Source organism: Mesoplodon densirostris, chromosome 8, assembly GCF_025265405.1.
Source record: "Mesoplodon densirostris isolate mMesDen1 chromosome 8, mMesDen1 primary haplotype, whole genome shotgun sequence".
Taxonomy (NCBI): domain Eukaryota; kingdom Metazoa; phylum Chordata; class Mammalia; order Artiodactyla; family Ziphiidae; genus Mesoplodon; species Mesoplodon densirostris.
In genome coordinates this window covers 45,703,224-45,717,159 of record NC_082668.1, presented here as the reverse complement: position 1 = coordinate 45,717,159, position 13,936 = coordinate 45,703,224, and the positions used below count along the sequence as shown (strand labels likewise).

Below are 13,936 nucleotides of genomic sequence, written 5' to 3'. Positions count from 1 at the left end.
CCTTTTGTGACTGGCTTCTTTCATTTAGCGTAATGTTTTGAAGGTTAATCCATGTTGTAGCATGTATCAATATTTTATTTCTACTGCTGAATAATATTCCATTATGTGGATATACCACATTTTTAAAATTTGCCCAGCATTTGATGAACATTTGGGTTGTTTCCACCTTTGGGTTATTTTGAATAATGATTCTATAAACATTCAAGTACAAGTGTTTATTTAAATACCTGTTTTCAATTCCCTTGGGTATATACCTAAGAGCGTAATTGCCAAGTCATATGGCAACTATATGTTTAACATTTTGAGGAACTGCAGTCTATTTTCTAAAGGACTGCACTTCAGATTCCCATCAGCAATGTCTGGGTGTTCCAATTGCTCTGCAGTCTCACTGACAGTTATTATTGTCCATCTTTTTAATTACACCCATGTGTACTGTTTTGCTAAGGCTGCTGTAACAAAGTACCATAAACTGAGTGGTTTAAACAACAGAAATTTATTGTCGCACAGTTCTGGAGGCTAGAAGTCCACATCAAGTTGTCTGCAGGACCATGTTTCCTTTGAAGATCCTAGGGTGTTATCTGTTCCACACCTTTCTTTCAGCTTCTGATAATTCCTTGACTGTGGCAGCATAACTTCAGTCTTCACATGGTGTTCTCCCTCTGTGCAGTCTGTGTCCAAATTTCCCCTTTCTGTAAGGACATCAGCTATATTGGATTAGGAGGCCCACCTTATTCCAATATGACCTCATCTTAACTAATTACATGTACAATGTCTCTGTTTCCAAATAAGGTCACATTCTGGAGTTAAGACTTTAACATGAATTTTGGGAGATACAATTTTACCTATGACACCATACTAGTGGGTCTAAAAGGTATTTCACTGTGGCTTTGATTTGCATTTCCTATGACTAATAATATTGAGCATGTTTTCATGTACTTATTGATCATTTGTGTATCTTCACTGGAGAAATGTCTATTCAGGTCCTTTGTTCATTTTTAAATTGGATTATTTGTCTTCTTTTTGTTGCATTTTCAGAGGTTTTTTTAATATATTCTGGATATAATCCTTATCATGTATATGATTTGCAAATATTTTCTCCCATTCTGTGGGTTATCTTTTCACTTATTTGACAGCATCTTTTCATGTACAAAAGGTTTTAGTTTTGATAAGATACAACTTATCTATTTTATGTTTTGTTGCTTGTGCTTTTGGAGTCATATATAAGAAATCATTGCCAAATTCAAGGTCACTAAGATTTATTCCTGTGTTTTTTGTAAGAGTTTTATAGTTTTAGCACTTAATTTAGTTTGTTGGTCCATTTTGAGTTAATTTTTGTATATAATTGTGAGGTAAGAGTCCAACTTCTTTCTTTTACTTGTGGATATCCAGTTGTCCTAACACCATTTGTTGAAAAGATTTTTCTTTCCCCATTGAATTGTCTTGGCATGCTTATCAAAAATAAATTGACAATAATTTAATTTCTGGACTCTCACTTCTATTCCAATGATCTATATTTCTAACTTAATGCCACACTGTCTTGATTACTGCAGCTTTGTATTATGTCCTCTAACTTTGTCCCTCCTTCTCAAAACTGCTTTGATTATTCTGGGGCCTCTTGAATTTCCATATGAATTTTAGAGTCAGCCTTTCAATTTCTCCATGAAATCTAGTTGGGATTTTGATAGGGATTGCATTGAATCTGTAGATAATTTGGAAAGTACTGCAATTTTTTTTTTTAATTTTATTTATTTATTTTTGGCTGTGTTGGGTCTTTGTTGCTGCACATGGGCTTTCTCTAGTTGTGGTGAGCGGGGGCTACTCTTCGTTGTGGTGCGTGGGCTTCTCATTGCAGTGGCTTCTCTTGTTGTGGAGTACAGGCTCTAGGTGCACAGGCTTTAGTAGTTGTGGCACATGGGCTCAGTAGTTGTGGCTCGTGGGCTCTGGAGCGCAGGCTCAGTAGCTGTGGCACATGGGTTTAGTTGCTCTGCGGCATGTGTGATCTTCCCAGACCAGAGCTCGAACGTGTGTCCCCTGCCTTGTCAGACGGATTCTCAACCACTGCGCCACCATGGAAGCCCAGTAGTGCAATTTTAACAATAATATGTTTTACAATCCATGAAAATGAGGTGTCTACATTTATTAAGATATTCTTTAATTTCTTTCAACAATGTTTTGTAGTTTTCAGTGTACAAGTACTTAATTTTGTTAAATTTTTACCTATTTTATTGTTATGAATGTTATTGTACATGGAATTCTTTTCTTAATTTCATTTTCAGATTGCTTATTGATACCATATAAAATACAATTAACTTTTGAATATTAGTCTTGTATCCTTCAACTCCACTAAGCTTGTCTATTAAGTCTAGTAGTCTTTTAGTGGATTCCTTACCTGTAGTAAAATTGAAAAAAAAAACAATAATAATAAGGACTATGTATAGTCCTTTCCCCCAGTTCCTGACATAGAGCTAAAAAATGCTTGGAATTTCCTGAGTGATAGGAGTGTCTTTTGTTATTCATTACCATAACTGAGTTTTGATAACAAGGTGACTCATGGTGGACCCTCAGATAGTTTCAAGGAAGGAGCTGGCCACACAGTGATTAGAGAGTTAGAACCTTCAGCCATACCCCCTGACCTCTGGAGGGGGTAGGGGGCTGGAGACTGAGTTCAGTCATGTGGCCAGTGATTGAATCAACCATGCCTACATAATGAAGCCTTGATAAAAACTCTTGAACAATGAGGTTTGGGCAGCTTCTGGATTCATGAACACATTGATGTGCTGGGCATGTTGTGCTCCTGGAGAGAGCGTGGAAGCTCTGCATCACCACTTCCATACTTTGTCCTATGCATGTTTTCCATTTGTCTGTTCCTGAGTTTATTTAAAACTTTATTTTAAAAATGTAATTGTAAGTATAGCGCTTTTCTGAGTTATGTGAGTTGTTCTAGCAAATTACCAAATCTGAGGGGGTCATAGTAACCCCCAAATTTTTAGTCAGCTGGGCAGAAGTGTGGATAGCCAGGGTATCCCACTTGAAGCCGGTGTCTAAAGTGGGGGCAGTCTTGTGGGACGGAGCTGTAACTTTTGGGGTCTGTACTAACTCTGGGTGGTTAGTGTCAGCATTGAATTTAATTCTTGGACACTCAGTTGATGTCAGGGTATTGGAAGAGTATACCTATTAAACTTATTAATTCTAAGAGTCTCTTAGTGGATTCCATAAGATTTTCTACATTTAATATCATGTGATATGAAAATAGAGATAGTTGTGGGAGGGAGGGAGACGCAAGAGGGAAGGGATATGGGAACAGATGTATATGTATAACTGATTCACTTTGTTATAAAGCAGAAACTAATAAAAAAAAAAAGAAAAGAGATAGTTTTACTTCTTCCTGTCCAATGTGGATGTCTTTAATTTCTTTTTCTTGCCTAATTGTTTTGTCTAGAACCTCCAGTACAATGATTAATGTAAGTGGCAGGAGTAGACAACCTTGTCTTTTTCCTAACCTTAGTATGATATTTTTATTTTTATTTTATTTATTTATTTATTTTTTGTGTGTGGAACGCAGGCCTCTCACTGTTGTGGCCTCTCCCGTTGCGGAGCACAGGCTCTGGACGCGCAGGCTCAGCGGCCATGGCTCACGGGCCCAGGCGCTCCGCGGCATGTGGGATCTTCCTGGACCGGAGCACGAGCCCGTGTACCCTGCATTGGCAGGTGGACTCTCAACCACTGCGCCACCAGGGAAGCCCAGTATGATATTTTTAGATGCCCTTTATCAAGTTGAGGAAGTTCCCTTCTAATACAAGTTTGTTGAATGTTTTATCATTAAAAGATGTTGATTTTGTCAAATGCTTTTTCTGCATCTATGAGATGATTGTTTGATTTTTGTCCTTTGCTCTATTGCTATTGTGCTTTACACTAATTGATATTCAAATGTTAAGCCAACAGAAATTCTTGAAAGCAGTAAGAGAAAACAACTCATCATATACAAGAAAATCCTAATAAGAGTAACAACTCATTTCCCATTAGAAACAATGGGGGCCAGAAGGCAGTAGCATGTTTAAAGTACTAAAAATAAAAAATTGTCAGTTAAGCATCTTATATTCAGCAAAACTATATTTCAAAAATGAACTTTCCAAATTTCCTTGTTATGATTTCTAATTTCATTCCATTTGGTTGGAGAACATACTTTGTATGATTTCAATCCTTTTAAATTTATTGAGCCTTGTTTTATGGCCTAGCATATGGTCTATCCTGAAAAATGTTCCATGTGCATTTCAGGAAGAAAACATTCTGTTGTTGTTGGATGGACTCTTCTATAGATTCATTCACATTCACATCTGTATGCTTATATTTTTTTAGATATGTTTAGATTCACATCTGCCATTTTGCTTTTTATTTTCTGTATTTCTCATGTATTTCTGTTCCTCTCTTCATCCTTACTGTCTTCTTTTGTATTAAGTGGATATTTTATAATGTAATGTTTTAATTCCTTTAATGGTTTTTTAAAGTATATTTTTAGTTACTTTTTAATAGTTATTCTAGAGATTACAATACACTTCTTAACTTAGCAAAAGCTACTTCAGAGTTATACTAACCAAATTCTAGTGAAATATGGAAATAAGTGCTGTCATTACACCTATATAGCCTATGCCCTTCTCCTTTTTTGTGCTATCATGGTTATAGTTATTATGTCTACATAAGTTACAACCCAACAATACATTATCATAATTATTACTTTATATAATCTGATGTATTTTAAAGAAGCTGAGAGAAGAAAGGACAGCAAGTATATATTTATAGAAAATTACCATCTGGTGTCATTTCCTTACACAATACAGCTTTGTTTCCACTTTGTACTGTTTTTGGCAAATATATTACATTTCCATAAGCTAAAGGCCCAACAATACATTGTATATATACATATTGTACATATATAAGCATATTATATTATTATGTGTTATGCAATTGCTTTTTAAATCATTTAAATGAAGAAAGGAGAATAAATATACAATTATACTATTATAATTACCTACATAATTATCTTTCTTGCAAGGCATGTTGGCTAGCAATGAATTCTCTCAGCTTTTGTTTATCTGGGAATATATTTTGCCTTCATTTTTGAAATATAGTTTTGCTGAATATGAGATTCTTAATTGACAATTTTTTATTCTTAGTACTTTAAACATGCTACTGCCTTCTGGCCCCCATTGTTTCTAATGGGAAATGAGTTGTTACTCTTATTAGGATTTTCTTGTATATGATGAGTTGTTTTCTCTTACTGCTTTCAAGAATTTCTGTTGGCTTCCAACATTTTGACTATGATGTGTCTGGGTGGGGATTGTTTTATAACATCTTAATTGGATTTTGTTGAGCTTCCTGGATGTGTAGATTGTTTTTCATCAAATTTTGAAGTTTTCAGCCATTATATCTTCCAATATTTTTTTTCTGCTTCTTTTTCTCTCTCCTCATATTCTAGTACTCCCATTACATGTATGTTGGTACACTTAGTGGTACCCCACATTCTTCTGTGGCTATGCTCATTTTCTTTCTTTCTCTCTGTTCTTCAGATAGTACAATCTTTAGATAGCACAATCTCAAGTCAAGTTCCCAGGTTCTTCTTCTTTTTTTTTTAATATGAACAAAAATGTTTATTACATTATTAATATTCTAAATATTGGAAGGGTTTAATAAGGTATGACACACTTATCCCATGAAATATACTATAATTAAAATAATAACTATGACGACTATGGTACATGGAACACTTTTGATGATATAAAAGTGTGGAAAATAGAATATGATATTATATACACATCCACATATACATACATACACATTATGTAGCAACCATTAAAATATGTGCATACAAACATAACGTTGAACAAAAGAAGTCAGATACAAAAGAGTATGTATGGTATGATTTCATGAATACAAAGTTCAGAACCAAGGTAGAATTAATCTATGGTGATAGAAGTCGGAACAGTGGGTTCCCTTGAGTGGACAGGGGATAGTGATTGCAAAGGGCACCAGAACTTCTGCGACACTGATGGGTGGCCTGATTCCTCATCTGGGGGGCTAGTTACACAGCTGTGTGCACTTTGTGAAAACTTGTCCAGCTGTGCACTTATCATTTGGGCACTTTTTGGAATGTATGTAATGCTTTTATAAAAAGTTTACTTAAAAAAAAACAACTGTGCAATTATTCACAGGAAGAAATACAGAGGGAAAAACGGAGGGGGTGGGAAATCCATCATGGAGTTACTCGTTTTTCTTTCCTTCCTGGGGAGTCCAGTGGGTTTTTCAACCTCGGCTGGATAATTCTGTGTTGTGGGGGCTGTCCTGTGCATTGTAGGGTATTTAGCAGCATCCCTGGCCTCTACTCACTAGATACCAGTAGCACTTCTCCCCCCACACTCCCAGGTGTGACAACCAAAAATGTCTTCAGACATTGCGAAGTGTCCCATGGTGGTAGGGTTGCCAGATAAAATATAGGATACGCATTTAAATTAGAGTATCTTACAAACAATGAATAATTTCAAAATATTGCATGGTATATCCTTATACTAAAAATCTATTAATTGTTTATCTTAAATTCAAATTTAATTGGTATCCAGGTTCTTCTTTTACCAGCTCAAATATGCTGTTAACAGTTATTATACTTTTCAGTTATTGTAATTTTCAAGTACAGAATTTCCATTTGGTTCTTTTTTATAATTTCCATTTCTTTATATTATCTATTTGATGAGACATTGTCATCATACCTTCCTTTAGTAATATAAGCATGGTTTCCTTTAGTTCTTTGAACATGTTTATAATAGCTGCTTTGAAGTCTTTGCTAAGTCCAAGATCTGTGTGCTCCTCCCTCAAGGCAGTTTCTATTTGCCTGTTTTTGTTCCTGTGTATAGATCACACTTTCCTGTTTCTCTGCATGTCTATTTGTTGTTGTTGTTGAAATCTGGACATTTTAGAAAATATATTGTAATTACTCTGGATACTGATTTTCCCTGACCCTAGGGATTGATGTTGTTTTTGGTTTTTGCTTGGTCATTAGTTTATTTGTTCAATGACTTGACTGAACTAACTCTGTGAAGTCTATTTTCCATGCAGCGTGCAATTTCTGATACCCCTGCTCAGATTTTTCTCTCTTGTTTCCATATTTTATCCTTGCTTTTTATCCTGGATATCTAGAGTTTATTCCTGGGTCAGCACAGGTCACTTATTGTTTAAATGTTGTGCTTAAACACTCTTAGCTAGTTGATTCTTACCCTTTACTACTGGATGTGTGTGTGGCTTGGAGGCTGCTACTGTAGTTCAGAGAGTTTACACTTTTTACTCAAATTCAACCAGGGCTTAGAATCTTAGGAATTCCCTTTCATATCACTCTTGAAAAAGTGCAGCCTTGGGCAGGCACATAGTCTTCCAGACTGCCAAGGATGTGATTTTATTTTCAGTTCTGGCTTCATGGGAGTTGCTCCTGAATCAGAGTAGCTTATTGTTCAGTCAGTGTTTATGCAGAGATTGCATTTAAGTCCTTTGTGCCAGTGATGCTTCTGCCCTTTGTTGATGGATCTCTGTGTGACTTGGGAATGCTTTCAATTCTGTCCCACATCCTGCTCTGATTGCTCCTGAATGGGTGCAGCTTAGCACATTTGCACAGTCTTCTTGATCTCTGAGGTTGACTGTAGTCCCAAGAGGGCTTTTCTTGGCTGTCTCTTTCCCTGTTTCTCTCTGTTAAATATCTGGCTGCTTTGGCATTTTGCTTGTTGATACTAGTGTCATGGAACTAACAGCACTCTCTCAATTGTTCTCCACCAAAATCTTCATTATTTTGAAAAACAACCTTAAGCATGGAATTTCCACATTCTGTTCCAAACAAATCAGCAGTTCTTATGGCCTGCTTCTCTCCCTGAACATAATCTCTGAAGCACTGCAAAGAGCTGGGGGCAGGGACAGAAGCCTGTTTCCCCCAGAATGACAATCTAGCAACACGTGTGGTTGCTGGGAGTGGAGGATGGTAAGCTTATCATCTCTGCTTGGCCCTCCCAGTGTAGAATCTCTGCCCTATGAGTGAGCTCTGGAAGGCATAATCAAAGCCCCAGTGTTTTGGGCTTGCCAAGCCTGGAGTAGAGCTTCTCCCCTATGACTAGGGGCTGAGTGGGTGAAGGAAGTATCAGTCCTTTCAGCTGCATTGTCCAAAATAGAGCTTCTAAAACACAGGGATGAAGGTGTGAGAAATGCTGATGGCTTGCCTCTGCTGGGGTGAAATTGCAGCTCTAGACTGTGAGCTATGGGGAGAATGAGTTACCACTTTTTGTCCACACCATCCAGGAGTAGATCACCTAGAGCAGAGTTTCCATAACATGGAGATGGGGCAGAGGAGGGAGCAGGTCATGGCTCAAATGCAACAGACTCTCACATTCATATGGAGATTTAGTAGATTTTCTTGAATGAATGTTTCTCCATTTTCTCTATGCACTTATCTAATATCCAGAGATATTAGATAATTAAAAAAAATAATTTTCACCAGTTATATAGTTGTTTTGCTGGGGAGAGGGTTTGCTAAACTCCTTACTCTGAAAGTCTCACTCCCTAATTTGCTTTTAAAAAGGAAACTTTCATAACCTCCATTGGCCTGGGCAGTTTCTCATATACTCCTTGACAACATTGACTATAGATTTTATAAAATAACATCATCAGGCAAAGAAAAACAAACTGCACATTTGGGAGAGAGGGGTGCTGTCTGAGGTCTGGAGTGGGTCATGTCCCCAGGGATAAGTCAGGCACCAGGAGGAAGAATCCAGCTGCAAACAAGTGAATAACTATCTGGGTAGGTACAGCATAATATGCAGAGTATAATGAAAAGCAACAAGAGGTAACCCAAGGTAGGGTTCAGCATCACAGTAGTCCCAAGAAGTACTACCTGATGTGTGAAGATGATGTGTGGATCTAAGATTAACTAATTTGTGAAAATACAGAAAGGAAACACTATTATGTAGCAGCACCCATAGAAACAAGAAGGCAAGATTCCATTTTTTAAAAAGTGTAAGGTAAGGCAATTTGTGTTGGGAAAAAGGCAGAAGCCCAGTTTTTGGAATTACAAAAGTAGGTAAGAACCAGCAAAGTTAGCGTGCTCTGAATTAGAAGTCATTATAATTCTCCAGTCTAAGCTTAAATTACTCCCAAAGTTATGGGAGGTGCTGTCCTTGGCTGCACATTAAAATCACCTGGGGAGCTTTGAAAAAAATCCTGATCACAAACCAATTACTTCAGAACCTCTAGAGTAGGGCTCAGGAATGAGTAGTTTTTAGAGTTCTTCACATAATTCCAATGCACAGCCAATTTAAGAACCACTATGATATGTGGGTGGGGAAGGGGCTCAGCTACAATCAAAGGAGGGTTAGAGGGGCAGGAAGACAGGCAGATTGTATGTGGCTTTTTTCTTTTTGACAATCTCACCAAAGGAGTCTCCTCCAAACTTCCAGTCTTAGGTTAATAAATTTCTGTACATATGTGCCAGTCTTCTAAATTGATTATGCCACTTATTACCTTACATTGCATACTCCTTTTATTTTGAATGTCTTTCCATTAGAAAACAAACTGTAATATCTAACACTGTAATTTTCATTTTGAATAAATGTGTTTTTATATGTACACATTTTATTGACATATCTATTATGATATGATATAGGATATCCAGCAGGGATCCCAGCAGAAATTCAGGCATACATGGGTATGGCTTTTAAATTGGTGAGGATAATCTAAAAGAAGTCTGTTCAGTGGGAGTAAGAGCTTCATGGAGAAAGCCTACCCTCAGCAAGGAAATTATGGGGGAAATTTTAGATATTAAATATTGACATATGTTACATATATGTCAATAAACATTGACATATATTATTATTATTTGATATATAAATATCCCTTAAAAATCAGATAAAAAAATGAACACCCCAGGGACTTCCCTGGTGGTGCAGTGGTTAAGAATCCACTTGCCAATGCAGGGAACACGGGTTTGAGCCCTAGTCCGGGAAGATCCCACACGCCGCGGAGCAACTAAGTCCGTGTGCCAAAACTATTGAGCCTGCGCTCTAGAGCCCGTGAGCCACAACTACTGAGCCCATATGCCACAACTACTGAAGCTCGCGTGCCTAGAGCCCGTGCTCCGCAACAGGAGAAGCCGCCACAATGAGAAGCCCGCGCACCGGAACGAAGAGTAGCCCCTGCTCGACACAACTAGAGAAAGCCTGCGCAGCAACAAAGACCCAACACAGCCAAAAATTAATTAATTAATTAATTTTAAAAAAAGAATACCCCAATGTAAATGTCCAAATTATATGAACAGGCAAATTACAGAAGAATTAACAATATGGAATGTTCAGTAAAATTTTTTAAAATTTCAAATTAAAACAAGAATGCAGAATCATTTGATTAAGTCTCTCAGACTGGCAAAGATGAAAAAGGTTAGTAATATGGATATTAACTAGTGAAGATGAGAGAAAATAGCTAGCCTTATTTACAGCTGACAGAGGGTCTCAGACCCTTCAACCGTCCTCCACACTGGTACAAAATCTGTAGAGATCATTCTCTCCTATATTCATCAAAACTGTCTACTTACCATTGATTCACCAACTCTTCTTAGAATTTCTCCGAAAGAGCTAAGAGATATATGTACACAGATGTTTACAACAGCACTGTGTATAGTCAGGCAACTATAAACCACATGGAAGTCCATTAAAAGGGATCTGGCTAATTAAGTTATGGCACCTCCAACAACAGAATACTACATGACCATTCAAAAAATAGTAAGTAGATTTTAATTTGAAATAAGTTTATAGAATATGATGATTCCATTTATGTAAAAATTAAATGTTTATGTAGACATTTAAATGTGTGCCAAATTGTTAGTCCATTTTCTCCATTATTATTTTAATGTTTTTTCTATGTTCACACATAATCAGCGAAAAAGGAGTAATGAGGGAAGAGGTGACTCTGAGCGATTTATCCTTGGTCCAGCCACTCAGATTTCTATCTGTTAAAGCTGAAAGGGTTGTTTCCTAACCTGCTGTATGACATCCGGGCACAGGCAGCTCCCCCTCTTAAGACTGTAAAGTAAGATGGAGAGATGTGTCCCCGCCCACTTTGCCACAGATCACAGAATAAGTTCGGCCTCCCAAGGGAAGTAAACTCTATTAGTCAGGGTTCTCCAGAGAAACAGTACCAGTGTGATATATGGATATATGGAAGAGGAGATTTATCATGGGAATTAGCTCATGCGGTTATGGAGGCTCAGAAGTCCCACAATCTGCTGTCTGCAAGTTGGAGAACAAGGAAAGCTGGTGGTGCAATTCAGTCCAAGTCCAAACGCCCAACAACCAGGAGCTCAGATGTCTGAGGGCGGGAGAAAATGGCTGTCCCAGCTCAAGAAAAGACAGTGCAAATTTGCTCTTCCTCAGCTTTTCTGTTCCATTAGAGTTCTCAATGCTTTGGATGATGCCCTGCAAGGGCGGAGCTTCTTTACTCAACCTACTGATCCAAATGCTAGTATCTTCCATATACACCCTCCCAGACACATCCAGAAATAATGTTTTACAGCTGTTTGGGCATCCCTTAGCCCAGTCAAGTTGACACATAAAATTAACCATCACAGAGACTCAGGTACTGACCAGCAGATGGTGGTGTGATTGAGAAGCAGTGGGGTGTCAGCCAGGAAGGCAGCAGTGCCTGGCAGAGAATGAGGCAAGACTGGTGGAAATAGCAGTTCTTCCAGGAGAGGCACCCAGCAGAAGAATGTCTTATAGCTGATTGGATGCTCTGTAGATTCCCAGAAATACTTTAGGGCAAGCATTTCAGGAATCTGAGGTCCTACATAGGCAAGTGGGATAAATTTGGGGTAATATACTTTTAAAAAAATGGAATATACTTTTTAACTCCTTTTATAAAACACAAAGGCTGGTGAGACCTAGGGAAACTCAAGTAAGAGATGACTATGTAGTTAAGTAAATAGAATTTTAAAAATCTATGCACCAGCTCTATTTACAATAGCCAGGACATGGAAGCAACCTAACTGTCCATCGACATATGAATGGATAAAGAAGATGTGGCACATATATATAATGGAATATTACTCAGCCATAAAAAGAAATGAAATTGAGTTATTTGTAGTGAGGTGGATGGACCTAGAGTCTATCATACAGAGTGAAGTAAGTCAGAAAGAGAAGAACAAGTACCATATGCTAACACACATATATATATATGGAATCTAAAAAAAAAAAAAAAAGGCTCTGAAGAAACTAGGGACAGGACAGGAATAAAGACGCAGACATAGAGAATGGACTTGAGGACACGGGGAAGAGGAAGGGTAAGCTGGGAAGAAGTGAGAGAGTGGCATGGACATATATACACTACCAAGTGTAAAACAGATAGCTAGTGGGAAGCAGGCGCATAGCACAGGGAGATCAACTTTGTGCTTTGTGACCACCTAGAGGGGTGGGATAGGGAGGGTGGGAGGGAGACACAAGAGGGAGGGGATATGGGGATGTATGTATATGTATAGATGATTCAATTTGTTATAAAGTAGAAACTAACACACCATTTTGTGTTAGTTTCTACTTTATAAAAGCAGAAAAAAGCAAAGCAATTATACTCCAATAAAGATGTGAAAAACAAAATCTATGCGCCAGTCAACAAATTCATCATATAATAATTTCCTTTTATCTTTTAATAAATATACATTATTTATCAAATACCCAAAATTATCAAAGTTATCAATCTCCCTGAGTTCTCCCACATCTTTCTAACTTCCACCTTTGACTGCTGACCTGGCACACAGGCTCTCAAAGGCCAAAGCAGTTTGTAGATAAATTATGATATCAGACAATGCCAGATCAACACAGGAGTGAACACTGAGTCTAGTCCAATTCTACCTGTAGGGCTATAGACCTCCTTTTCAAATAAACAAAAAGCAAGAAGAATCTGCTTACTCCAAATTCCCCAATTTCCTCTCCCCAGTGTGTTTAAGGTTCCATCCAAACTATAGATGGAACCAGGAGTTTCACCCACTATTTCCTACAGTACAGTTCCTTACAAACTTTGATGCCTTCAGGGTTAAGAGGGCAACACTGACTTCCCATGCCTGTGCTTGGAAAGAGTAACTTCCTCTGTGAACTATGTCAGAGACAAACCAAGTTCTGATCCTGGGAACTACTGCTGCTCCTTGAGTAAAGAACAGTTTGTCAGGGAAGACTCAGACCTTTAAAGAAGAGGCAAAGCAAGAAACCCAGAAAACAAAAAGGAGATGGGTAGGGAATTTTAATATAGAAGAGGGGTGGGGATCAATGATTGGTGTGTGTGGTGGGGAGGGAAGGAGCAAAAAAGAGAAGCAAAAAAAAAAAAAAAAGGAATATTTAAAGAAATAGAAATGTAGGGGGAAACCAGTAAAATCTTCATGTGATACCAACACATGGACATTATTCCCATTTACAAACCCAGCCATTTAGAACTTCTCCCTTGGAGCTAATATTTAAGGTTTAAGTCCTATCCTATGGTTTTCAGTCTTTTTCTGAGTTGTTTTAGTAAAATACTCTTTCCTAATAACTAATTTAGTTCCTTAAATTAGCTATATGACCTCAGGCAAGTACTTTTAATACACTTTTCATCATAAAAGTAGTACAGGTGTTTGCTAGAAAATAATAAAATACCACGAAACAAATCAATTAAAACACCATATTCTTATCACTCAAGATCACACACCTCATAAGATATTCTGCCATATATTTCACATGCTAGCACAGTCACCTTTTTATGTTATTATTTTTTGAAAAACATCAGTCCACTTGTCCTACAGATTGGGCCACTTTCTGGGTTTGTCCCGTAACTCACTTGATATCATTTAGCTTGTTTCTCTAGTGCCTGAACTAACTGTAAAATGAAAGTCACATCTAAA

At 37.6% G+C, this 13,936-nt stretch overlaps 1 long non-coding RNA gene across 1 annotated transcript in view; it reads right to left on the bottom strand.

Annotated features, from left to right (window-relative positions):
• Positions 1-435: 435 nt before the first annotated feature.
• Positions 436-13,936, bottom strand: part of LOC132495171 (uncharacterized) — a 69,425-nt gene continuing 55,924 nt past the window's right edge. Inside the window, exon 3 of the long non-coding RNA XR_009533220.1 lies at positions 436-689. This is a non-coding gene — a long non-coding RNA (uncharacterized LOC132495171). The remainder of the gene's footprint in view (positions 690-13,936) is intronic.